Source organism: Rana temporaria, chromosome 7, assembly GCF_905171775.1.
Source record: "Rana temporaria chromosome 7, aRanTem1.1, whole genome shotgun sequence".
Taxonomy (NCBI): domain Eukaryota; kingdom Metazoa; phylum Chordata; class Amphibia; order Anura; family Ranidae; genus Rana; species Rana temporaria.
In genome coordinates this window covers 92,730,766-92,745,531 of record NC_053495.1, presented here as the reverse complement: position 1 = coordinate 92,745,531, position 14,766 = coordinate 92,730,766, and the positions used below count along the sequence as shown (strand labels likewise).

The window sequence follows — 14,766 nt, the reverse complement described above, 5'->3', positions numbered from 1 at the left end:
TGTAGTGTGAATATTTGCAAAGAGAGTTCCTTTTTCACTAACTCACAGCAGCTACCAAAACTGCATTACTCAAAATAATTGCTGAGCACTTTTAGCGGCAATGATATGAATTATTATTTAAATCTATCTTGACTGTGGGCCCTATGGCTACGCTTCAGTGGGCAGGGGAGAAATGCATCAGGGTGTATTGTGTGGTGGATACATGTAGGCTGAGGCCACTTCTCATTGTTTATTCACCTGGGCTGGTCAGGAGTAGCAGCGATCCTTTTCTGCTTTACACCTTTGACTGTGGACAAATCCTGTCTTTCTTTGCCAAATCGTTGTGCTGTGCCATGTTGAGGTTGTTCGTTAGGCAAATGGCACCCCCCAACATATCTTTCCAGTGTGCTTGCTTTACAGCACATTGCAAACCATGATAACACTATCGTGTATTGTGGTCCACTGCATTGTTAACCACTTCAGTTCTAACCACTTCAGTTCCACCAGTGGCGGCTGGTGCTCAACATTTTTTGGGGGCTCAAACAAACTGAAAAATTCTGAAACAAAACCCCCCCATCAATTGCAGCCTCACTACCATCAAACGCAGCCACTGTGCCCTCCAAATGCAGCCACTGTGCCCTCCAAATGCAGCCACTGTGCCCTCCAAAGGCAGCCACTGTGCCCTCCAAAGGCAGCCACTGTGCCCTCCAAAGGCAGCCACTGTGCCCTCCAAAGGCAGCCACTGTGCCCTCCAAAGGCAACCACTGTGCCCATTAAATGGTGCCACTGTTCCCATTAAACGCTGCCACTGTGCCCATTAAACGCTGCCACTGTGCCCATTAAACGCTGCCACTGTGCCCCAAATGCTGCCACTGTGCCCCCCCAACCTGCCATCTGCCCGGCACTTACCCTGTCTCAGGTGGGCAGCGGGTGATGGTGGCAGGCGGCGAGCTGTGTCCTTCATGCCTTCCTCGATGTCTTCTCCCACCCACTCCTCCCGTCCTCTCTTATGATTGGACGCCTGATAGGTGCACCTGTCATTTCAGCCAATCCGGTAACAGACTCGAGCAACTGATTGGTGGAGAGGCGGTTCAGTGTTGGGAAAGCGAACAGCAGAGTGAACTGCGAGCACCCAGCATGGCACTCGCTGTTCGCCTTTTTTTACGCCTATTAGAGCCTATGGCTCTAATCGGGAGATTCAAAAAAATACATTGCCGCTGTAATTCAGGTGCCGAGTGCCTGAAAAGGGGGCGAGCGCCTGAATACGGGGTGTCAGCGGTGGCCATAGATAGATAGATTCATGCAATGCTTGAATCTATCTATTGGTGATAGAGAGGTGGCAGGAGAGAGGGGGCGGTGCCCGTGCACCCTTGACGCACCGCTACTGGCTGTACCCAAACAAAATGTATATATTTTTTCACACCAATAGAGCTTTCTTTTGGTGGTATTCGATTACCTCTGGGTTTTTTATTATATAAATGAAAAACGACCAACCAATTTTGAAAAAAATAAAATAATTTTTTCTTCTATAAAACATATCCCAAAAAGATCAAATCTCTTGAAAAAGTTTGGCCAAAATGTATTCTACTCTTTGGTAAAAAAAAAAATCCCAATAAGTGTATATCGATTGGTTTGTGTGAAAAAGTTATAGCGTCCTGCAGACAACCCCCTCACTTAAAGAATGGGCTCATGCAGTAAACCACATTTTCAAAATGGAAGAAACACTTGCTATAGCTAATGAAACTTCCGTTCTACAAAACATGGTCTGCCTGGTTTCAATTTAAATACTCGGATGCCTATGATAGTCTGACAACAGGGTGAATGCGTCCTTGAGTTATTATCACACCTACTAGGAGCTTGACCAATCATTGTTTAGGACCTAACATTCATAGAACACATTCCTATTTGTGACTACTCACTGTGGCAATCTCAACCCTTTGTTTATTTACTCCCTACTTAAATCTTATAGCACCTATTTTTCTTTTCTTTCTTTTCATGTTCTTTGTATTTTAAAAGAGGTCCTCTGCTCTCCGAGTACCTTCTCGGAAGTCACAGACTTCATTCTGCTCAGCAAAGATTTGTAATCCTTAAACATAAGTGAAATGTTTGTTGAACAATGTTCATATTTTTCTACACCTTCATATATTAAGCCTCATTGATGCTGCAAAAGAGAAAAAAAGACGATGATTCTGGTAGCCCCGGCTTGGCCCAGGCAATCTTGGTATGCGGAGATTGTGAAGATGTCAGAAGGAAGACCTTGGGTTCTTCCTCTATGCTCAGATCTACTCTCACAAGGTCTGATATACCATCCTGCCTTACAAAGCCTAAATTTGACAGTTTGGCTGTTGAGACCCACATTCTGAAGGACCGTGGGCTCTCGGGTCCAGTCCTGTCCACTCTGGTTAATGCTAGGAAGCTGGCCTCCAGGCTCACCTACTACAGAATCTGGAAAGCATATGTTTCCTGTTGTGAATCCAGGAGGTGGCATCCTAGAAAGTATGCCATTAAAAAGATTCTTGCCTTTCTTCAGTTAGGCGTAGAGATGAAGCTGGCCTTAACCACTTCCATACCAGGTACTTACGCAGCTTCCCGCCCAAGCCAATTTTCAGCTTTCAGCACTGTCGCACTTTGAATGGCAATTGCGCGGTCATGCTACACTGTACCCAAACAAAATTGGCGTCCTTTTTTCCCCTCAAATAGAGCTTTCTTTTGGTGGTATTCTATCACCTCTGCGATTTTTTTTTTTTTGCGCAACAACTAAAAAAAGGCTGAAAATTTGGAAAAAAATTACGTTTTTATTTTTTTCTGTTAATTTTTTTGTAAATAAGTTTTCTCTTTCAATTACGGGCACTGATATGGCGGCACTAATGGGCACCGATGAGATGGCACTGATGGACATCGATGAGGTAGTACTGACGGGCACAGATGAGGTGGCACTGATTGGCGGCGCTGGTATGCGACACTGATGGGCACACATAGGCGGCACTGATGGGCACACATAGGCGGCACTGATGGGCACACATAGGCGGCACTGATGGGCACTCATGGGCGGCACTGGGCACTCATAGGCGGCACAGATGGGTACTCATGGGCGGCACTGATGGATACTTATGGGTGGCACAGATGGGCACTGATAGGTGGGCACTGGGCATGGATGGGCACTGTGGGGTGGCACTGATGGACACTGGGGTGGCGCTGATGGACACTGGGGTGGCGCTGATGGACACTGGGGTGGCGCTGATGGACACTGGGGTGGCAGCACTGATTTTTGCCAGGTTGCCAGTCAGTGCCCATTTGTGGGCACTGACTGGCATCTTTTTTCTTTATGCTTTTTTTTTTATTTATTTTTTAGACTTTTTTTTTTCTGGCATTTTTTTTTTTTTTTGCCCACCCTGGTGCTCCAGGGTGGGCATCCCTGGTGGTCCAGTGTGGCGATCCGAGGGGGGGCTGCGCTGATAAACAATCAGCGCTAACCCCCCCCTGTCAGGAGAGCCGCCGATCGGCTATCCTCTACTCGCGTCTGTCAGACGCGAGTGAGGAAGAGCCATCGACGGCTCTTCCTGTTTACATCGTGATCAGCCATGGTTGGACACGGCTGATCACGTGGTAAAGAGTCTCCGCCGGAGGCTCTTTACCGAGATCGGAGATGCAGGGTGTCAGACTGACACCCCGCATCACTGATCGCCGCGATGCGCGCCCCCACGGGCGCGCGCGGCATGAAATCCTGCAGGACGTTCTAGAACGTCCTGTCAGGATTTCATAACCACTTCCCGGACGTAAATCGGCCATAGGCCGGGCGGGAAGTGGTTAAGCACTATCAAGGGCCAAATCTCAGCCTTGTTAGTATTCTTTCAAAAGCCGCTTGCTTCTCATTCCCTGATCCGGGCCTTTGTTCAGAGGGTACTGCGCTTGAATCTGCCGGTTAAGCCTCCTGTGTGCCCATGGATTTAACTACTTGCCGACCAGCCGCCAGGTCGGCTCCCCTGCGCGAGAGCCCGTAGCTCTACGTCGGTACTAGGGGCGTGCGCGCCCCCCCCCCCCCCGCTCGCCCTGATCCCGACGCACGATCACCGCCGGGCACCCGCGATCGCTCGAGAACCGGGAGCTGTGTGTGTAAACACACAGCTCCCGGTCCTGACAGGGGAGAAATGCCTGACAATGTATGAACAGCGATCAGTCATTTCCCCTAGTGAGTCCACCCCCCCTACAGTTAGAACACACCCAGGGAACATACTTAACCCCTTCCCTGCCAGTGGCATTTTTATAGTAATCAATGCATTTTTATAGCACTGATCGCTATAAAAATGCCAATGGTCCCAAAAATGTGTCAGAAGTGTCCGCCATAATGTCGCAGTACCGAAAAAAAAACGCTGATCGCCGCAATTACTAGTAAAAAATATATATTGATAAAAATGCCTTAAAACTACCCCCTTATTTTGTAGACGCTATAACTTTTGCGCAAAAAACGTAAACAAAAAACGTTTTTCGTAAAAAAAATTTTTTTTTTTACGAAATATATGTAGAAGAATACGTATTGGCCTAACCTGAGGAAAAAAATGTTTTATATATATTTTTGGGGGATATTTATTATGGTAAAAAGTAAAAAATATTAATTTTTTTCAAAATTGTCGCAAAAAATAAAAACCGCAGAGGTGATCAAATACCACCAAAAGAAAGCTCTATTTGTGGGAAAAAAAGGACGCCAATTTTGTTTGGGAGCCACGTCGCACGACCGCGCAATTGTCAGTTAAAGCGACGCAGTGCCGAATCGCAAAAAGTGCTCTGGTCTTTGACCAGCAATATGGTCCGGGGCCTAAGTGGTTACATTTGGTTTTGTCTGTTTTCCAGGACAGCCCTTTGAACCATTGCACCACGCTTCTTTAATTCCTTTGACAAAGAAGTTGGTTTTTCTTGTAGCCATATCCTCAGCCAGGAGGGTGTCGGAATTGGCAGCTTTTTCATGTACTGTAAAGAGCCATATTTGATTATTCACAAGGACAGGGTGGTTTTGCGTCCTCACCCGACTTTTTTACCTAAAGTGGTTTCAGGATTCCATCTGAATCGAGATGTGGTCCTACCATCCTTTTTTTCAGATCTACAGTCTGCAGAAGAAAGGCTGTTACACTCTTTAGATGTTGTAAGAGCAGTAAGAATCTATCTGCAGGCAATGACTCAGATACGAAAGACTGATTGTCTAGACAGGTCATTATTCAGGCTTATGGTTTAAAGGATAGAATTCCTCCTTTTCAGGTTAAAGTGCACTCGACTAGGGCAGTTAGTGCTTCATGGACAGTGCATCACCAGGCCTCTATGGCTCAGATCTGTAAGGCTGCTACTTGGTCTTCAGTCCATACATTCACAAAAAAATTTCAGGTGGATGTGAGAGGGCATGAGGATGCTGCCTTCGGGCGCAATGTACTGTCCGATGGCGGTCTGTGTTTTTTCTGATCTGTGTCTCTCTCCCCTCAATTTGGGCATTGCTATGGGACATCTTACTAAGTAATTATCAAAGGCTCTTAGTCCCGTGATGTATGAACAAGAAAATATGATTTTTTAAAGACTGCTTGCTTACCTGTAAATTCCTTTTCTTGGGAATACATCATGGGACACAGACCTCCTGTCCCTCTTCGGGATTATACGTTGAGACACTTATTGCTTTGCTACAAAACTGAGATACTCTCCATATGGGAGGGGTTATATAGGGGGAGGAACTCACCTTGTAATTAAAGGGTCACTAAAGGAAAACATTTTTTTTGCTGAAATGACTGTTTACAGGGTATAGAGACATAATAGTTAACTGATTCCTTTTAAAAATGATTAAAAATAGATAAAAAACAATCATATAATGTACCTACAGTTTAGTTTCATTTTTGCTGTTGTTTCCTGGTTCTCTGATGTACAGAGCCAGAGAGCCAATAGAGGGCAGTGATGCTTTGTCTAAAACCCCTCAGCACCAATCCAGTTTTGTTTTACAAACAGTAATCACACCTCTTTGATTAGTCACCACAGTGAGAAATCTCCCAGTACTGTGGTGATCAGGAAACAGACAACCGGGAAGTGTCCAGAACAGTGAGGAATTACAGCAACATCAAATCAAAAACGAACAATGAGGACATGAAACCAGGAATGCAGTAAGGTAAAGGAAGCTATTTAGCTAAAAAAATATTCCTTTAGTGACCCTTTAAGAGTTGCCAGTGTCCAATCACCCGATGGTGACTATCTAACCCACTAAGTAATTATCAAAGGCTCTGTGTCCCATGATGTATTCCCAAGAAAAGGATTTTACAGGTAAACTGTCTTAAAAAAATTCTATTTTTTTTCAGCACACACAGAAGTATGGAGCTTACAGGAACAGATAGCCACACAATGTGGTTGCCCAGATAACAAGCGATTTGTGCTGCAAGTTTGAAAATACTTGCTAAGCTAATGCTAGACTTGCCAGGCTTCACACATGTGTTGCCAATTGCAGCAAGTCTGCATTGCATGACTCCAGATTAACTTTTTTTGCAAACATTCTGCAAGTCTGCTGCACGTTCTGGTTCAGTTATGTTGTGCAATAGTAATCCCACCACAGGGGGTTACTGTGGCTGAATTTTCATGCTGTTGACTTGCAGAGCTCTCGCTGTAGTCTCACTGCTCCAACTTTGCTCTTGCTAGAGACTTTCCACACAAATGTTCTACAAATTTGAAGTGTCAAATGGATCTTCAAGTGCTCTACAAGTGTACAACTTGCCAGTGAAAATGTGCAGCACGTTAATAGACTTACAATTCAACACTGCCACAAATTTGTGGCAAGTATTCCTTGCTATCTGGGTGTTGGTATATAGTGCAAGTCAATTGCATTTGTAAAGAGATAAAATGTAGTCTTATGGGAAAACCCATCAATTTTATGTGAGGTCCCAAAACTATTATGAAGGGTCCAAAGAATCCATATATTTAACATAAAGCATGTGCTAAAACACTATGGGGCTGATTTACTAATGGCAAATAATATGTGCACTGCAAGTACTGTTGCTCTAGATCTAAGGGGGAACATGCAAGGAAAAAAAAAAAAAAACAACAGCATTTTTGCTTGCACATGATTGGATGAAAGAAATCAGCAGAGCTTTCCCTAAGATCTAGCGCAACTGTACTTGCAGTGCACTTGAAGTGTACTTGCCAGGGTGCACTTGCAGTGCATAGTATATTTGCCTTTAGTAAATCAACCTCCTTGTCCTCTTTATTGAGAGTATAGATAAAAATATTTATGCTGTGCCACTTACATCCAGAAGGTGTAACAAATCCACTGCCCCCACATAAAACCCGCTGCTGGTGAAGCGAGGTACCATCTATGTCACCTTTGGCCACCAGGTAAACAAAGGATGGGAAGATGGATGCACCAGCCAGGAGAAAAAATGCCAATGGTCTCTAATATTGTCCCTTTCAAAGTTGTTAGTAGCCTTCTCCTGTAAATATCTTTTATAAGCTTTCTCCACTATGTCCTCTGGGAAGCCTTTTTCCAGGAATTCACTAACCAGTACTTGGTTTTGTTCCGTGTAATCTTCTAATTTTGATTTTTTTCCCTTAGTTTAGAACATATAGATTATAATGTTTCCGCCTATTTTCTTGATAACAGTCCATGTCATTTTATGATTACTATCATCATACACTAAATTATCTCTGTTTGCAACAATCCGTTTCATACAATGTATTTTACATTAATAAAATAATATTGCGCAAGCCACTAGGTGTCGTGAATCAGGCAGCCAACATAACAAAGTGGATACTAAGTGAAAAAATGCTGTAAATAAATGTAGCGCCCAAAGTGAATAAACCCTTAAAAGGATATGAATAAAAAGAACCTGATAGTCAAATGATCTGCATCACCAACTAGTCAAGTCCCAAAAATATGTGAACCTGTGAGGTAAACACAAACACATAGACCAAAAATACTCAGATAAAGGTCTATATGATAATGCCAAAAAATTGTGTCAATATATACAGTGCTATGATCAAAGAGTGAAGATGATGTCTGTATGAGTTCAAAATTCTTTCTCAGCAGTCCCTGAGAAAAAATGGATAGTGTGCAAAGATGACATATAAGTGATCAAAAAACACAAATCCTTAACAGATAAATAAAACAAACGTGATAATAAGTTGCGACAAAAAGGGATAAGAACACCTAAAGTGGTTCAATGACTGAATAAGTCAGTGGGCGTGACACCATAACAGTGTTTAAAGGGAAAAAAAAGGTCTTTTTGAAAATGCACATAAGATCTTCAATTGTTGGAGTGGAGCCACAATCTTCAAGACACATAACAATCTTCACACATGGGCATTAATAAAAGGGTGGGTACTCTTACCAGAAAAGATGGACCCTCAAACTACACCGTACGGTGGGAGGGTCATTAGAGCTTGTACAGACTCGCGTCTGGATCTGGGAGTCTCCCCTTCAGATGGTCAGAACCAAAGATAGCCTCAGGTGGTCTCGATTGTCCAGGACAGAGTATTGTAGCAGAGATCAGCTCATCAAAATTGCTCCAGACATCCCAATAATTATGCAGAGAAAAAACATATAGAGGTGCTCCTCATAGTGTAAAAAAGTTTTTTTATTTGCACTCATAAGGCAAATTTCAAAATTAAAATAGTGAAAAAGGCTTACAAAGCCACACTGCAGGTAAAAAGCAAACAGCAAACTAAAAAAAATCCACGATAAAAAACCACAGCAAACTGGTATAATAGCAGCAGATACTCTCACTTTGGATAAGTATGAGAGAATTTCCAATAAGTCAGCAATGGAGTTATAATAGAACTATCACCCGACCGGTTTCGTCTCTATAGGACTTCAACTGGGGTACTGACAGTCTACCAACTCCACTGCAATAAATACCTGTTAATCCAGATCCGTGACCGCCAACACCTGGTCCCCCTCGCTACACTGGCGTGCGTTCCATATACATTGACAGAATCCCATTGTGCGTTGCAGAGACCGGAAGTGGTCATAGGCAGACGCTGATAAGACTAAAAAACTGTCTGTCATTGTGCTATCAACGGATAGGAAAACGTGTCTATCTAAGTTAGCCAATGGGCGTCAGTATAAGCAAAGCGCAATGACGTCAGAACGTCAGCGCTGCGTTCCAGGATCATTCACAGGCTATGTGATTTACCAGGTCTCTCCCCTCTCCACCAATGAAAATGGCATGGGGATGGAGGTGTGTCAGACCGTCAGCAACACTCATCCGCCCTCCAATGCCATGAGAGGCGCCAGGCAAGTCAGCGCTGCGCCTCAATATGCGTTCCAGGGAGTCATTCTTCAAACAGTATAATCTGCAGAGAATATATTGAATCATTCGTGTGCTAACGGAAGACATCTATTCCAAAAAAGGGGGAAAAAAACAGGATCATTCCTGGTCATTCTCACAGGCCAAAGGTGAAATGTATCCATAGATTAAATTTAAATATGTAAGCGTCATGGGGGTTGGAAATGGTAAACACGGAGATGGATTAAACACAACATCTAGCAATCTTATCCAAGAATAGACATCTATAAACGAGGAAAATACACACATACATATTAGTAGAGTAGTCCAAAAAAAGGGTAGGCAAATACATATGTTGGAACTACGTATAATATATATGCATCAATTGTAAGGACAAAACGTCAGAAAAAATGTATATACAAAAATATAAAAAGTTTCTTAATATAAAAAACAACAACAATTTCTGATGTGTAAATAAGTACCTTAAATGGTTGCCCTGATCAGGACTGGTTTATAAACGCATTTACGTCCCATTCGACGTTCAGTCCGAATGGCGCGTAACTTTTGAGCGTGTAGATCCAGAAGACCTCTAATTTAGAGACCCCTCTGATAGAAGGCTCGCCTCTCCAGTGGGGAACAAATTTATCAATGATGGCAAAGGTGGTACCCTCCAATTTTTTGTTATGTACCTCAAGGTAATGGTCTTGGTACTGTATGTTTGTCGCAACCCTTAAGGATCTTCGCAACATGCTCACCTGCCCTTGTGGAAAAGCTCCGTATGGTCCGACCAACGTACTGTTTTCCACAAGGGCAGGTGATCAAATACACTATGTGCGTGGATGCACAAGTAAAAAAAAAATTTTTGTATATACATTTTTTCTGACGTTTTGTCCTTACAATTGATGGGAGAATAGTGGAAGGGAGAAAGGGGGGGAAGGGGGAGGCCCAGGTCAAAGGGCAGCATCTTCACCCCAAGGGCAGCACCTGGGACCTCGAGTTCACTGCTTGGACCATGCACCCCAGATTTTCTCGAACTTTTTAGGACATTTACGGTTCATATACGTGAGCTTATACAAAGGCAGTGTGACATTCACAAGAGCTCTCCACTGGGAGACCGTTGGAGGATCCGGCTGTTTCCATTTAAGCAGGATAGCCTTTCTAGCATAAAAGGAGGCATAAAATACAAACAGCCATTTGTGCGTGTTAGGTATGACATTGTCACAGACCCCCAGAAGCAGTATGATTGAATTCAGGTCGATATGTACATTTCCCACCGAGTTAATAATGTCAACCACCCCCGACCAGAACTGCTGGATGGCAGGACACTCCCAAACCACATGTAAAAAGGTACCTAGGCCTGTATTGCATTTGGGACATCTATCCGTTTGGGAAGGGTAGATCCTTGAAAGCCTCACAGGGGTGTAGTATGCTCTGTGGATAAACTTAAGTTGGATGTATCTATCCCTTGCCGAAACCATCAGAGGGATGTATTGCTGGATTCCCTCTTCCCAATCATCAGCGGCGAGGGCAGGCAGATCTGCTTTCCACTTATCATACAATTTAGACCCTCCACCCGACTCCCCACAAGACAACCTGAGGTATAGAGAGGAGAGAATACGGTCCGCCTATGGAAGTCAAAAACGTCTCCACCCTGTGAGATCGTAGCTCAACCCCCCCAGGAAATTGGGCCTGCACTGCGTGTCTCAGCTGCAAATAGCGGAAGAACATCTTAGGTGGCAAATGAAAGGTGTTCTTCAGTGTGTCATAAGGAAGGATTCTACCCCCAGACATGATTTGTCGTAGGACTTTAATCTCGTATCCAGCCCAAAGTGCTGGATCCGGGACCATCTGTAGATGGGTCAGCTTGGGGTTACCCCACAGCGGTGTGTGTGGGAGATGGAATTGGGGCTACTGAGTTTTGCCGTGATCTGTTCCCAAACCCTGACAGTTGTTCGCATAGGGATCGTCATCTCAGGCTGCGCCCTAGGTCCACGAAACACCAGGTTGCTCAGCGTTGAGTATGAGCCCAGCACCGCCGCCTCCAGGTTGGACCTAGGCTGGGAGAACCACCAGCGAACAGTCACAACCACTGCCGCCCAGTAGTATAGTTTGAAGCAGGGGAGCGCCAAGCCCCCCAGGGATAGGGGGAGTTGTAGGGTGGCTCGGGCAACCCTTGGGGCCAGTCCACCCCACACAAATGTGTTCACTGCCTGGTCTATTGGGGATGGGGACTGGGGTATTGCGGAATACATAAAGAAATTTTGGGAGGAAAGTCATTTTGAGGAGATTGATTCTTCCTACAGGTGAAAGGGGGAGAGATTTCCAGGCCTGAAACTTTGCGATCAGTTGTTGGAGGATCGGATACACATTGTCAGTTAAGTATTGAGAGAGGTCCCTCTGGACCTCAATCCCCAGGTACCTAAACCTGGAGACCAGGGCCAACGGGACCTGCCGGTCTATGAGAGGCAGGGCAGGGGACAATGAAAACAGAGTTGATTTGGTCCAGTTGATCCGAACGCCTGAGAAGGAGCCATACCGGTCAATGATCTGCAAAGCCGCTGTCAGCGAGGTAGATGCGTCTGGTAGATACAGCAACGCATCGTCTGCATAGAGGGAGAGCTTCTCAGTCAACCGACCCACCTGAATCCCACCAACAGCCGGGGCAGTCCTAAGCAGAATAGCCAGGGGCTCCATCGCCAGGGCAAACAGTCCTGGCGATAGTGGACACCCCTGCCTAGTGCCCCTACATAGAAAGAAGGGGGGGTAAGCATGCCATTTGTACGGGCTCTCGCAGAGGGGTTCCTATACATTAGTTTAACCCATGAGATATACTTAGGGCCAAAGTTAAACCGGACAAGGACCTGCCACAGAAACTCCCACTCTACCGAGTCGAAAGCCTTCTTGGCATCGAGGGAGGCCACAACCCCGGGAGAGCCAGTCCTCTCCGCACAGGACAGATTCGTATACAACTGGCGCAAGTTTATGTCAGTGCCCTTGCCCGGCATGAAGCCAGTCTGGTCACCGTGTATCAGGGATAAACCGATTGAATTAAGCCTATTTGAGAGGATCTTAGTGGTAATCTTGGCGTCTACATTAAGTAGCGAAATGGGACGATATGAAGCACAGGACGTGGGATCTTTATTGGGCTTTGGTATGACCACAATGACCGCCTCGGCCATAGAGGGAGGAAGACCGCCCTCCTCCAACATAGCCAGAAGCAGTCCATGGAACTTAGGAGCAAGGAGCTCACTATTTGCCTTGTAAAATTCGGCAGGGAATCCGTCAGGTCCAGGAGTCTTAGCCGACTGAAGTGTGGCTATTGCTACCTGCACCTCCTTAAGTGTAATTGGAGCGTCAAGCGAGGCCCGGGCCTCAGTTGAGAGCTGTGGGAAATCTACCTGATCTAGGAAGTCATTTAGGCTATCCGTAGTGTACTCCGCCCTGGAGGTGTAGAGACGTTCATAATACTGTGCAAATTGAGCATTAATACCTGGGGGGTCAGAATAGCACACCCCCTGGTCATCCCGGATACAGGCAATGTGAGACGTGGAAGAACGTTCCCTCGCCAGCCACGCCAGCAACCTACCCGTTTTCTCCCCCTGTTCAAAGATCCTCTGTGACTGGAAGAGCAGTTGTTTCTTAGTGGCCGCAACCCGCAGCAGGGAAATCTCCCTGTGGAGGGATTGCATCTCAGCATATGTCGAAGCATCTTTGGTGGTTACATAGGCTTCCTCCAGTCGGAGGACCCTCTCCTCTGCCTCCTCCAGTGCAAGCGTATCTTTCCTAACCCTTCCAATCACAGTTTTATATTGTCCCCTAGTGTAAGCCTTGAAGGCATCCCAAAGGACCTGGGAAGGTACCGTGCCCTCGTTATGTGACCAGTAAATCCCCAGCTCCCCCTCAATCAGAGGGACCACTCGGTCATCTGTGACCCAAAACCCTGACAGCCGCCATAACACAGAACCAGGCAGCGAGTCAGTCTGCAGAGTAAGTAGAAGGGGTGCATGATCTGATATGCCTCGCGGCAGGATTTCTACCTCCAGGACCCGGGAGAGCAGGGTGTCAGTGGTGTATATTAGGTCAATCCTAGAGAATGAGGCATGCGTGGCCGAGTGGCAGGTATACTGTTTTTTGTCCGGATGCCTCATCCGCCAGATGTCTGTGAGCCCATAGTTCCCCGCCCAGTGAGACAAGGGGGAATCTCCCAGGGGTCCCGCATTGTGCCTGTCCAGGGCCGGGTTGGGGGCCATATAAAGTCCCCGGCAATAATCACCCCATCTGACGGATACTGCGCCAGGAGCGTGGTGAGCTTCCCAAGCACAGCCACCGTGGCCGGGGGTGGGATGTAAATGCCCACAATCAGAAGTTCCAATCTATCACACATTGCATGCATAACCACATATCTTCCCTCCGGGTCAAGATGCAGGTCCAATAGGGTAAACTCAAGTGATTTGTGGACCAGGACGCTAACCCCCCTAGAGTAAGTGGAGTAGGTTGAGTGGTAGTACGATCCCACCCAGGGCTTCCGGAGTGCCAGCGTCCTGCTCCCCAACAAATGCGTCTCCTGGAGTATACAAATACGGGGGGCATATTTCTTTAAGTAGTTAAACACCAGGGACCTCTTAATCTTGGAGTTTAAGCCCCTAACATTCTATGACAGAACAGTTAACGGAGCCATAAGAGCAGTATTGAACATTCACAGGGCAACATTTCATCTTATACCACACATGAGACATAGACTTATCATATAGGTGCATCACATCTTTCATGCACGCGAGACCCCCATTCGGGAGGCCCCACATGTCATGCATCAGTATTAAATCATAGCCAGGGATCGCCATCATTAGATAGTCATCTGAAAAAGGTCCAGTAATAGCACAGCTGCAACACAAAACCAGAAGGGAGCTAAAACAGAAGCTCCAACCAAATTCCCCAACCCCCCTCCCCACACCACCCCCCAAACCTCGGTGTGCTTTCCTCCCAGAATCGAGCATGGCAACTGCCAATGGGTTATATGAACAGAAGGACACCTGAGTGTCACAGTACATGCAGCAATGTCTCCATTGTAAATTTAAGGATCATCGTTCCCTGCAGATTAGTACTTTATTCACCCAGAGCAGCACAAAGGCTCCAGGGGCTCATAGCTTAAAACGGTTGCAAAATAACACACTCGGGTCAGCGGACCCAGGGGAAATACATACCCCAGCAACAAAGGGGAAAAAAAAACAACAGAAAAAGTCATCCAGTCCCCCCCCCCCCCAGCTGCTGCGTGCGGACGGGAAGGGCAAGAGAGGGGCACTCGGTCAGACCCGTGAGGGAGAGAACCCCGCGTCAGGGGCAATTAGGGGTGCAACCCGCGTGTGTCCGTTCATCGGAGTAGGCAGTCAGGAGATGGCAGCACCCCCGGCGCAAGACAGTACAGCAGCCAGGAAAAAGATAAAAAAAAGCGGGGGGGGAGGAAAAGGAGTTCAAATAGACAAGGGCAAGAAGCAGGGCTATTCAGACATACCCTCGGTGTACCAAGCCGGTCAGTGTCTGGGCAGGGTCT

The 14,766-nt window shown here is 46.1% G+C and overlaps 1 protein-coding gene across 2 annotated transcripts in view; it reads left to right on the top strand.

The window, feature by feature from the left end:
* XPNPEP3 (X-prolyl aminopeptidase 3) overlaps positions 1 to 14,766 on the top strand; it is a 255,076-nt gene that overhangs the window by 165,762 nt on the left and 74,548 nt on the right. The gene's annotated exons all lie outside the window — the stretch shown is intronic.